Here is a 13,470-nt window from a genome sequence, read left to right as displayed (position 1 = left end):
AATTTCTGTTTAGGAAAAGACAGTTGAAAGAATCATTGATTTTTCCTATTGTTAAGAGACTTACCCATATTCCAACAGACTTGTGAGTTCAAATCCCACTGCTGCCACTAGTATGAGTTCTTTTAAACCTTTTTATCTCATTCTTATAATTATGCTAACATGCAAAATTAGCATATGCTTTAATCTCACTGCTGCCAGTATTATGAGATCTTGAAATGTTTTTGTACTTATTCTTATGATTTTGCTAGCATGCAAATTAGCATGTGATATAATCTTCTTTTGTATTTGTATGATTTAGCAGTTTTCAGTTAAGATAAAGACCGTTGATAGAATCTTTGTTTTTGCCTAATGTTTAGAGACCTGCCCATTTTCCAAAATGTACTAATTTTAAATGTTGTCAAATGTACTTCACTTTCTCTAAGGAAGCTTAATTAACCATGCTGTTTAAGGTAGCATGGCCGAGTGGTCTAAGGCGCTGGATTTAGGCTCCAGTCTCTTTGGAGGCGTGGGTTCAAATCCCACTGCTGCCAACATATTGAGGTTTTGAAAACCTTTTCAGCTTATATTTATGATTTTGCTAATAGGAAAATTAGCATATTTTTGTATGAGTGCGTGCTTTGCTTTTTTGGAAAAGACAAAAGATAGAATCATTGCTTTTTCCTTTTTGTTTAGAGACCTATCCATTTTCCACAATGCACAAGTTTAAAATGTAGTCAGATACACTAAACTTACTCTCAGGAAGCTCTTTTAATGATGCATTAGGTAGCATGGCCGAGCGGTCTAAGGCGCTGGATTAAGGCTCCAGTCTCTTCGGAGGCGTGGGTTCAAATCCCACTGCTGCCAGTATTATGAGGTTTTGAGAACCCTTTGATCTAATTCTGAGGATTTTGTATTTCCATGAGTGTGTGCATTTCTGTTTTGGAAAAGACAGTTTTAGACTTTAGTTTAGAGACTTACCTAAATTTTAACAGACTTGTGGGTTCAAATGCCACTAGTATGAGTTCTTTTAAACCTTTTTATCTTATTCTTATAATTATGCTAACATGCAAAATTAGCATATGCTTTAAACCCACTGCTGCCAGTATTATGAGACCTTGAAATGTTTTTGTACTTATTCTTATGATTTTGCTAACATGCAAATTAGCATGTGATTTAATCTTCTTTTGTATTTGCATGATTTTCCAGTTTTCAGTTCAGATAAAGACTGTTGAAAGAATCCTTGCTTTTTTCTAATGTTTAGAGACATGCCCATTCAAATCCCACTGCTGCCATTATTATGAGGTTTTGAGAACCCTTTGATCTAATTCTTATGATTTTGTATTTTCATGAGTGTGTTAATTTCTGTTTAGGAAGAGACAGTTGAAAGAATCTTTGATTTTTCCTATTGTTAAGAGACTTACCCATATTCCAACAGACTTGTGAGTTCAAATCCCACTGCTGCCACTAGTATGAGTTCTTTTAAACCTTTTTATCTCATTCTTATAATTATGCTAACATGCAAAATTAGCATATTCTTTAATCTCACTGCTGCCAGTATAATGAGATCTTGAAATGTTTTTGTACTTATTCTTATGATTTTGCTAGCATGCAAATTAGCATGTGATATAATCTTCTTTTGTATTTGTATGATTTAGCAGTTTTCAGTTAAGATAAAGACCGTTGATAGAATCTTTATTTTTGCCTAATGTTTAGAGACATGCCCATTTTCCAAAATGTACTAATTTTAAATGTTGTCAAATGTACTTCACTTTCTCTAAGGAAGCTTAATTAACTATGCTGTTTAAGGTAGCATGGCCGAGTGGTCTAAGGCGCTGGATTTAGGCTTCAGTCTCTTTGGAGGCGTGGGTTCAAATCCCACTGCTGCCAACATATTGAGGTTTTGAAAACTTTTTCAGCTTATATTTATGATTTTGCTAATAGAAAAATTAGCATATTTTTGTATGAGTGCGTGCTTTGCTTTTTTGGAAAAGACAAAAGATAGAATCATTGCTTTTTCCTTTTTGTTTAGAGACCTATCCATTTTCCACAATGCACAAGTTTAAAATGTAGTCAGATACACTAAACTTACTCTAAGGAAGCTCTTTTAATGATGCATTAGGTAGCATGGCCGAGCGGTCTAAGGCGCTGGATTAAGGCTCCAGTCTCTTCGGAGGCGTGGGTTCAAATCCCGCTGCTGCTAGTATTATGAGGTTTTGAGAACCCTTTGATCTAATTCTGAGTATTTTGTATTTCCATGAGTGTGTGCATTTCTGTTTTGGAAAAGACAGTTGAAAGAATCATTGATTGTTCCTATTGTTTAGAGACTTACCTAAATTTTAACAGACTTGTGGGTTCAAATGCCACTAGTATGAGTTCTTTTAAACCTTTTTATCTTATTCTTATAATTATGCTAACATGCAAAATTAGCATATGCTTTAAACCCACTGCTGCCAGTATTATGAGATCTTGAAATGTTTTTGTACTTATTCTTATGATTTTGCTAACATGCAAATTAGCATGTGATTTAATCTTCTTTTGTATTTGCATGATTTTCCAGTTTTCAGTTCAGATAAAGACTGTTGAAAGAATCCTTGCTTTTTTCTAATGTTTAGAGACATGCCCATTCAAATCCCACTGCTGCCATTATTATGAGGTTTTGAGAACCCTTTGATCTAATTCTTATGATTTTGTATTTTCATGAGTGTGTTAATTTCTGTTTAGGAAAAGACAGTTGAAAGAATCATTGATTTTTCCTATTGTTAAGAGACTTACCCATATTCCAACAGACTTGTGAGTTCAAATCCCAATGCTGCCACTAGTATGAGTTCTTTTAAACCTTTTTATCTCATTCTTATAATTATGCTAACATGCAAAATTAGCATATGCTTTAATCTCACTGCTGCCAGTATTATGAGATCTTGAAATGTTTTTGTACTTATTCTTATGATTTTGCTAGCATGCAAATTAGCATGTGATATAATCTTCTTTTGTATTTGTATGATTTAGCAGTTTTCAGTTAAGATAAAGACCGTTGATAGAATCCTTGTTTTTGCCTAATGTTTAGAGACCTGCCCATTTTCCAAAATGTACTAATTTTAAATGTTGTCAAATGTACTTCACTTTCTCTAAGGAAGCTTAATTAACCATGCTGTTTAAGGTAGCATGGCCAAGTGGTCTAAGGCGCTGGATTTAGGCTCTAGTCTCTTTGGAGGCGTGGGTTCAAATCCCACTGCTGCCAACATATTGAGGTTTTGAAAACCTTTTCAGCTTATATTTATGATTTTGCTAATAGAAAAATTAGCATATTTTTGTATGAGTGCGTGCTTTGCTTTTTTGGAAAAGACAAAAGATAGAATCATTGCTTTTTCCTTTTTGTTTAGAGACCTATCCATTTTCCACAATGCACAAGTTTAAAATGTAGTCAGATACACTAAACTTACTCTCAGGAAGCTCTTTTAATGATGCATTAGGTAGCATGGCCGAGCGGTCTAAGGCACTGGATTAAGGCTCCAGTCTCTTCGGAGGCGTGGGTTCAAATCCCACTGCTGCCAGTATTATGAGGTTTTGAGAACCCTTTGATCTAATTCTGAGGATTTTGTATTTCCATGAGTGTGTGCATTTCTGTTTTGGAAAAGACAGTTTTAGACTTTAGTTTAGAGACTTACCTAAATTTTAACAGACTTGTGGGTTCAAATGCCACTAGTATGAGTTCTTTTAAACCTTTTTATCTTATTCTTATAATTATGCTAACATGCAAAATTAGCATATGCTTTAAACCCACTGCTGCCAGTATTATGAGATCTTGAAATGTTTTTGTACTTATTCTTATGATTTTGCTAACATGCAAATTAGCATGTGATTTAATCTTCTTTTGTATTTGCATGATTTTCCAGTTTTCAGTTCAGATAAAGACTGTTGAAAGAATCCTTGCTTTTTTCTAATGTTTAGAGACATGCCCATTCAAATCCCACTGCTGCCATTATTATGAGGTTTTGAGAACCCTTTGATCTAATTCTTATGATTTTGTATTTTCATGAGTGTGTTAATTTCTGTTTAGGAAGAGACAGTTGAAAGAATCTTTGATTTTTCCTATTGTTAAGAGACTTACCCATATTCCAACAGACTTGTGAGTTCAAATCCCCCTGCTGCCACTAGTATGAGTTCTTTTAAACCTTTTTATCTCATTCTTATAATTATGCTAACATGCAAAATTAGCATATGCTTTAATCTCACTGCTGCCAGTATAATGAGATCTTGAAATGTTTTTGTACTTATTCTTATGATTTTGCTAGCATGCAAATTAGCATGTGATATAATCTTCTTTTGTATTTGTATGATTTAGCAGTTTTCAGTTAAGATAAAGACCGTTGATAGAATCTTTGTTTTTGCCTAATGTTTAGAGACATGCCCATTTTCCAAAATGTACTAATTTTAAATGTTGTCAAATGTACTTCACTTTCTCTAAGGAAGCTTAATTAACCATGCTGTTTAAGGTAGCATGGCCGAGTGGTCTAAGGTGCTGGATTTAGGCTTCAGTCTCTTTGGAGGCGTGGGTTCAAATCCCACTGCTGCCAACATATTGAGGTTTTGAAAACTTTTTCAGCTTAGATTTATGATTTTGCTAATAGAAAAATTAGCATATTTTTGTATGAGTGCGTGCTTTGCTTTTTTGGAAAAGACAAAAGATAGAATCATTGCTTTTTCCTTTTTGTTTAGAGACCTATCCATTTTCCACAATGCACAAGTTTAAAATGTAGTCAGATACACTAAACTTACTCTAAGGAAGCTCTTTTAATGATGCATTAGGTAGCATGGCCGAGCGGTCTAAGGCGCTGGATTAAGGCTCCAGTCTCTTCGGAGGCGTGGGTTCAAATCCCGCTGCTGCTAGTATTATGAGGTTTTGAGAACCCTTTGATCTAATTCTGAGTATTTTGTATTTCCATGAGTGTGTGCATTTCTGTTTTGGAAAAGACAGTTGAAAGAATCATTGATTGTTCCTATTGTTTAGAGACTTACCTAAATTTTAACAGACTTGTGGGTTCAAATGCCACTAGTATGAGTTCTTTTAAACCTTTTTATCTTATTCTTATAATTATGCTAACATGCAAAATTAGCATATGCTTTAAACCCACTGCTGCCAGTATTATGAGATCTTGAAATGTTTTTGTACTTATTCTTATGATTTTGCTAACATGCAAATTAGCATGTGATTTAATCTTCTTTTGTATTTGCATGATTTTCCAGTTTTCAGTTCAGATAAAGACTGTTGAAAGAATCCTTGCTTTTTTCTAATGTTTAGAGACATGCCCATTCAAATCCCACTGCTGCCATTATTATGAGGTTTTGAGAACCCTTTGATCTAATTCTTATGATTTTGTATTTTCATGAGTGTGTTAATTTCTGTTTAGGAAAAGACAGTTGAAAGAATCATTGATTTTTCCTATTGTTAAGAGACTTACCCATATTCCAACAGACTTGTGAGTTCAAATCCCACTGCTGCCACTAGTATGAGTTCTTTTAAACCTTTTTATCTCATTCTTATAATTATGCTAACATGCAAAATTAGCATATGCTTTAATCTCACTGCTGCCAGTATTATGAGATCTTGAAATGTTTTTGTACTTATTCTTATGATTTTGCTAGCATGCAAATTAGCATGTGATATAATCTTCTTTTGTATTTGTATGATTTAGCAGTTTTCAGTTAAGATAAAGACCATTGATAGAATCTTTGTTTTTGCCTAATGTTTAGAGACCTGCCCATTTTCCAAAATGTACTAATTTTAAATGTTGTCAAATGTACTTCACTTTCTCTAAGGAAGCTTAATTAACCATGCTGTTTAAGGTAGCATGGCCGAGTGGTCTAAGGCGCTGGATTTAGGCTCCAGTCTCTTTGGAGGCGTGGGTTCAAATCCCACTGCTGCCAACATATTGAGGTTTTGAAAACCTTTTCAGCTTATATTTATGATTTTGCTAATAGGAAAATTAGCATATTTTTGTATGAGTGCGTGCTTTGCTTTTTTGGAAAAGACAAAAGATAGAATCATTGCTTTTTCCTTTTTGTTTAGAGACCTATCCATTTTCCACAATGCACAAGTTTAAAATGTAGTCAGATACACTAAACTTACTCTCAGGAAGCTCTTTTAATGATGCATTAGGTAGCATGGCCGAGCGGTCTAAGGCGCTGGATTAAGGCTCCAGTCTCTTCGGAGGCGTGGGTTCAAATCCCACTGCTGCCAGTATTATGAGGTTTTGAGAACCCTTTGATCTAATTCTGAGGATTTTGTATTTCCATGAGTGTGTGCATTTCTGTTTTGGAAAAGACAGTTTTAGACTTTAGTTTAGAGACTTACCTAAATTTTAACAGACTTGTGGGTTCAAATGCCACTAGTATGAGTTCTTTTAAACCTTTTTATCTTATTCTTATAATTATGCTAACATGCAAAATTAGCATATGCTTTAAACCCACTGCTGCCAGTATTATGAGACCTTGAAATGTTTTTGTACTTATTCTTATGATTTTGCTAACATGCAAATTAGCATGTGATTTAATCTTCTTTTGTATTTGCATGATTTTCCAGTTTTCAGTTCAGATAAAGACTGTTGAAAGAATCCTTGCTTTTTTCTAATGTTTAGAGACATGCCCATTCAAATCCCACTGCTGCCATTATTATGAGGTTTTGAGAACCCTTTGATCTAATTCTTATGATTTTGTATTTTCATGAGTGTGTTAATTTCTGTTTAGGAAGAGACAGTTGAAAGAATCTTTGATTTTTCCTATTGTTAAGAGACTTACCCATATTCCAACAGACTTGTGAGTTCAAATCCCACTGCTGCCACTAGTATGAGTTCTTTTAAACCTTTTTATCTCATTCTTATAATTATGCTAACATGCAAAATTAGCATATTCTTTAATCTCACTGCTGCCAGTATAATGAGATCTTGAAATGTTTTTGTACTTATTCTTATGATTTTGCTAGCATGCAAATTAGCATGTGATATAATCTTCTTTTGTATTTGTATGATTTAGCAGTTTTCAGTTAAGATAAAGACCGTTGATAGAATCTTTATTTTTGCCTAATGTTTAGAGACATGCCCATTTTCCAAAATGTACTAATTTTAAATGTTGTCAAATGTACTTCACTTTCTCTAAGGAAGCTTAATTAACTATGCTGTTTAAGGTAGCATGGCCGAGTGGTCTAAGGCGCTGGATTTAGGCTTCAGTCTCTTTGGAGGCGTGGGTTCAAATCCCACTGCTGCCAACATATTGAGGTTTTGAAAACTTTTTCAGCTTATATTTATGATTTTGCTAATAGAAAAATTAGCATATTTTTGTATGAGTGCGTGCTTTGCTTTTTTGGAAAAGACAAAAGATAGAATCATTGCTTTTTCCTTTTTGTTTAGAGACCTATCCATTTTCCACAATGCACAAGTTTAAAATGTAGTCAGATACACTAAACTTACTCTAAGGAAGCTCTTTTAATGATGCATTAGGTAGCATGGCCGAGCGGTCTAAGGCGCTGGATTAAGGCTCCAGTCTCTTCGGAGGCGTGGGTTCAAATCCCGCTGCTGCTAGTATTATGAGGTTTTGAGAACCCTTTGATCTAATTCTGAGTATTTTGTATTTCCATGAGTGTGTGCATTTCTGTTTTGGAAAAGACAGTTGAAAGAATCATTGATTGTTCCTATTGTTTAGAGACTTACCTAAATTTTAACAGACTTGTGGGTTCAAATGCCACTAGTATGAGTTCTTTTAAACCTTTTTATCTTATTCTTATAATTATGCTAACATGCAAAATTAGCATATGCTTTAAACCCACTGCTGCCAGTATTATGAGATCTTGAAATGTTTTTGTACTTATTCTTATGATTTTGCTAACATGCAAATTAGCATGTGATTTAATCTTCTTTTGTATTTGCATGATTTTCCAGTTTTCAGTTCAGATAAAGACTGTTGAAAGAATCCTTGCTTTTTTCTAATGTTTAGAGACATGCCCATTCAAATCCCACTGCTGCCATTATTATGAGGTTTTGAGAACCCTTTGATCTAATTCTTATGATTTTGTATTTTCATGAGTGTGTTAATTTCTGTTTAGGAAAAGACAGTTGAAAGAATCATTGATTTTTCCTATTGTTAAGAGACTTACCCATATTCCAACAGACTTGTGAGTTCAAATCCCAATGCTGCCACTAGTATGAGTTCTTTTAAACCTTTTTATCTCATTCTTATAATTATGCTAACATGCAAAATTAGCATATGCTTTAATCTCACTGCTGCCAGTATTATGAGATCTTGAAATGTTTTTGTACTTATTCTTATGATTTTGCTAGCATGCAAATTAGCATGTGATATAATCTTCTTTTGTATTTGTATGATTTAGCAGTTTTCAGTTAAGATAAAGACCGTTGATAGAATCCTTGTTTTTGCCTAATGTTTAGAGACCTGCCCATTTTCCAAAATGTACTAATTTTAAATGTTGTCAAATGTACTTCACTTTCTCTAAGGAAGCTTAATTAACCATGCTGTTTAAGGTAGCATGGCCAAGTGGTCTAAGGCGCTGGATTTAGGCTCTAGTCTCTTTGGAGGCGTGGGTTCAAATCCCACTGCTGCCAACATATTGAGGTTTTGAAAACCTTTTCAGCTTATATTTATGATTTTGCTAATAGAAAAATTAGCATATTTTTGTATGAGTGCGTGCTTTGCTTTTTTGGAAAAGACAAAAGATAGAATCATTGCTTTTTCCTTTTTGTTTAGAGACCTATCCATTTTCCACAATGCACAAGTTTAAAATGTAGTCAGATACACTAAACTTACTCTCAGGAAGCTCTTTTAATGATGCATTAGGTAGCATGGCCGAGCGGTCTAAGGCACTGGATTAAGGCTCCAGTCTCTTCGGAGGCGTGGGTTCAAATCCCACTGCTGCCAGTATTATGAGGTTTTGAGAACCCTTTGATCTAATTCTGAGGATTTTGTATTTCCATGAGTGTGTGCATTTCTGTTTTGGAAAAGACAGTTGAAAGAATCATTGATTGTTCCTATTGTTTAGAGACTTACCTAAATTTTAACAGACTTGTGGGTTCAAATGCCACTAGTATGAGTTCTTTTAAACCTTTTTATCTTATTCTTATAATTATGCTAACATGCAAAATTAGCATATGCTTTAAACCCACTGCTGCCAGTATTATGAGATCTTGAAATGTTTTTGTACTTATTCTTATGATTTTGCTAACATGCAAATTAGCATGTGATTTAATCTTCTTTTGTATTTGCATGATTTTCCAGTTTTCAGTTCAGATAAAGACTGTTGAAAGAATCCTTGCTTTTTTCTAATGTTTAGAGACATGCCCATTCAAATCCCACTGCTGCCATTATTATGAGGTTTTGAGAACCCTTTGATCTAATTCTTATGATTTTGTATTTTCATGAGTGTGTTAATTTCTGTTTAGGAAAAGACAGTTGAAAGAATCATTGATTTTTCCTATTGTTAAGAGACTTACCCATATTCCAACAGACTTGTGAGTTCAAATCCCAATGCTGCCACTAGTATGAGTTCTTTTAAACCTTTTTATCTCATTCTTATAATTATGCTAACATGCAAAATTAGCATATGCTTTAATCTCACTGCTGCCAGTATTATGAGATCTTGAAATGTTTTTGTACTTATTCTTATGATTTTGCTAGCATGCAAATTAGCATGTGATATAATCTTCTTTTGTATTTGTATGATTTAGCAGTTTTCAGTTAAGATAAAGACCGTTGATAGAATCCTTGTTTTTGCCTAATGTTTAGAGACCTGCCCATTTTCCAAAATGTACTAATTTTAAATGTTGTCAAATGTACTTCACTTTCTCTAAGGAAGCTTAATTAACCATGCTGTTTAAGGTAGCATGGCCAAGTGGTCTAAGGCGCTGGATTTAGGCTCTAGTCTCTTTGGAGGCGTGGGTTCAAATCCCACTGCTGCCAACATATTGAGGTTTTGAAAACCTTTTCAGCTTATATTTATGATTTTGCTAATAGAAAAATTAGCATATTTTTGTATGAGTGCGTGCTTTGCTTTTTTGGAAAAGACAAAAGATAGAATCATTGCTTTTTCCTTTTTGTTTAGAGACCTATCCATTTTCCACAATGCACAAGTTTAAAATGTAGTCAGATACACTAAACTTACTCTCAGGAAGCTCTTTTAATGATGCATTAGGTAGCATGGCCGAGCGGTCTAAGGCACTGGATTAAGGCTCCAGTCTCTTCGGAGGCGTGGGTTCAAATCCCACTGCTGCCAGTATTATGAGGTTTTGAGAACCCTTTGATCTAATTCTGAGGATTTTGTATTTCCATGAGTGTGTGCATTTCTGTTTTGGAAAAGACAGTTGAAAGAATCATTGATTGTTCCTATTGTTTAGAGACTTACCTAAATTTTAACAGACTTGTGGGTTCAAATGCCACTAGTATGAGTTCTTTTAAACCTTTTTATCTTATTCTTATAATTATGCTAACATGCAAAATTAGCATATGCTTTAAACCCACTGCTGCCAGTATTATGAGATCTTGAAATGTTTTTGTACTTATTCTTATGATTTTGCTAACATGCAAATTAGCATGTGATTTAATCTTCTTTTGTATTTGCATGATTTTCCAGTTTTCAGTTCAGATAAAGACTGTTGAAAGAATCCTTGCTTTTTTCTAATGTTTAGAGACATGCCCATTCAAATCCCACTGCTGCCATTATTATGAGGTTTTGAGAACCCTTTGATCTAATTCTTATGATTTTGTATTTTCATGAGTGTGTTAATTTCTGTTTAGGAAAAGACAGTTGAAAGAATCATTGATTTTTCCTATTGTTAAGAGACTTACCCATATTCCAACAGACTTGTGAGTTCAAATCCCAATGCTGCCACTAGTATGAGTTCTTTTAAACCTTTTTATCTCATTCTTATAATTATGCTAACATGCAAAATTAGCATATGCTTTAATCTCACTGCTGCCAGTATTATGAGATCTTGAAATGTTTTTGTACTTATTCTTATGATTTTGCTAGCATGCAAATTAGCATGTGATATAATCTTCTTTTGTATTTGTATGATTTAGCAGTTTTCAGTTAAGATAAAGACCGTTGATAGAATCCTTGTTTTTGCCTAATGTTTAGAGACCTGCCCATTTTCCAAAATGTACTAATTTTAAATGTTGTCAAATGTACTTCACTTTCTCTAAGGAAGCTTAATTAACCATGCTGTTTAAGGTAGCATGGCCAAGTGGTCTAAGGCGCTGGATTTAGGCTCTAGTCTCTTTGGAGGCGTGGGTTCAAATCCCACTGCTGCCAACATATTGAGGTTTTGAAAACCTTTTCAGCTTATATTTATGATTTTGCTAATAGAAAAATTAGCATATTTTTGTATGAGTGCGTGCTTTGCTTTTTTGGAAAAGACAAAAGATAGAATCATTGCTTTTTCCTTTTTGTTTAGAGACCTATCCATTTTCCACAATGCACAAGTTTAAAATGTAGTCAGATACACTAAACTTACTCTCAGGAAGCTCTTTTAATGATGCATTAGGTAGCATGGCCGAGCGGTCTAAGGCACTGGATTAAGGCTCCAGTCTCTTCGGAGGCGTGGGTTCAAATCCCACTGCTGCCAGTATTATGAGGTTTTGAGAACCCTTTGATCTAATTCTGAGGATTTTGTATTTCCATGAGTGTGTGCATTTCTGTTTTGGAAAAGACAGTTTTAGACTTTAGTTTAGAGACTTACCTAAATTTTAACAGACTTGTGGGTTCAAATGCCACTAGTATGAGTTCTTTTAAACCTTTTTATCTTATTCTTATAATTATGCTAACATGCAAAATTAGCATATGCTTTAAACCCACTGCTGCCAGTATTATGAGATCTTGAAATGTTTTTGTACTTATTCTTATGATTTTGCTAACATGCAAATTAGCATGTGATTTAATCTTCTTTTGTATTTGCATGATTTTCCAGTTTTCAGTTCAGATAAAGACTGTTGAAAGAATCCTTGCTTTTTTCAAATGTTTAGAGACATGCCCATTCAAATCCCACTGCTGCCATTATTATGAGGTTTTGAGAACCCTTTGATCTAATTCTTATGATTTTGTATTTTCATGAGTGTGTTAATTTCTGTTTAGGAAGAGACAGAGGAAAGAATCTTTGATTTTTCCTATTGTTAAGAGACTTACACATAGTCCAACAGACTTGTGAGTTCAAATCCCACTGCTGCCACTAGTATGAGTTCTTTTAAACCTTTTTATCTCATTCTTATAATTATGCTAACATGCAAAATTAGCATATGCTTTAATCTCACTGCTGCCAGTATAATGAGATCTTGAAATGTTTTTGTACTTATTCTTATGATTTTGCTAGCATGCAAATTAGCATGTGATATAATCTTCTTTTGTATTTGTATGATTTAGCAGTTTTCAGTTAAGATAAAGACCGTTGATAGAATCTTTATTTTTGCCTAATGTTTAGAGACATGCCCATTTTCCAAAATGTACTAATTTTAAATGTTGTCAAATGTACTTCACTTTCTCTAAGGAAGCTTAATTAACTATGCTGTTTAAGGTAGCATGGCCGACTGGTCTAAGGCGCTGGATTTAGGCTTCAGTCTCTTTGGAGGCGTGGGTTCAAATCCCACTGCTGCCAACATATTGAGGTTTTGAAAACTTTTTCAGCTTATATTTATGATTTTGCTAATAGAAAAATTAGCATATTTTTGTATGAGTGCGTGCTTTGCTTTTTTTTGGAAAAGACAAAAGATAGAATCATTGCTTTTTCCTTTTTGTTTAGAGACCTATCCATTTCCCACAATGCACAAGTTTAAAATGTAGTCAGATACACTAAACTTACTCTAAGGAAGCTCTTTTAATGATGCATTAGGTAGCATGGCCGAGCGGTCTAAGGCGCTGGATTAAGGCTCCAGTCTCTTCGGAGGCGTGGGTTCAAATCCCGCTGCTGCTAGTATTATGAGGTTTTGAGAACCCTTTGATCTAATTCTGAGTATTTTGTATTTCCATGAGTGTGTGCATTTCTGTTTTGGAAAAGACAGTTGAAAGAATCATTGATTGTTCCTATTGTTTAGAGACTTACCTAAATTTTAACAGACTTGTGGGTTCAAATGCCACTAGTATGAGTTCTTTTAAACCTTTTTATCTTATTCTTATAATTATGCTAACATGCAAAATTAGCATATGCTTTAAACCCACTGCTGCCAGTATTATGAGATCTTGAAATGTTTTTGTACTTATTCTTATGATTTTGCTAACATGCAAATTAGCATGTGATTTAATCTTCTTTTGTATTTGCATGATTTTCCAGTTTTCAGTTCAGATAAAGACTGTTGAAAGAATCCTTGCTTTTTTCTAATGTTTAGAGACATGCCCATTCAAATCCCACTGCTGCCATTATTATGAGGTTTTGAGAACCCTTTGATCTAATTCTTATGATTTTGTATTTTCATGAGTGTGTTAATTTCTGTTTAGGAAAA

General features: G+C 34.0%; 2 non-coding genes across 2 annotated transcripts; both read left to right on the top strand.

Moving 5' to 3' along the window:
• The first annotated feature begins 448 nt into the window (after positions 1–448).
• TRNAL-UAG (transfer RNA leucine (anticodon UAG)) lies at positions 449–530 on the top strand. The gene has a single exon. It is a non-coding gene; the product is annotated as a tRNA-Leu (tRNA).
• Positions 531–5,822: 5,292 nt separating this feature from the next.
• Positions 5,823–5,904, top strand: TRNAL-UAG (transfer RNA leucine (anticodon UAG)). The gene has a single exon. It is a non-coding gene; the product is annotated as a tRNA-Leu (tRNA).
• The last annotated feature ends 7,566 nt before the right edge of the window (positions 5,905–13,470 follow it).

The sequence above is a fragment of the Ranitomeya variabilis genome, chromosome 5 (genome assembly GCF_051348905.1).
Source record: "Ranitomeya variabilis isolate aRanVar5 chromosome 5, aRanVar5.hap1, whole genome shotgun sequence".
Classification (NCBI taxonomy): Eukaryota; Metazoa; Chordata; class Amphibia; order Anura; family Dendrobatidae; genus Ranitomeya; species Ranitomeya variabilis.
This window is presented reverse-complemented; position numbering and strand designations above follow the sequence as displayed.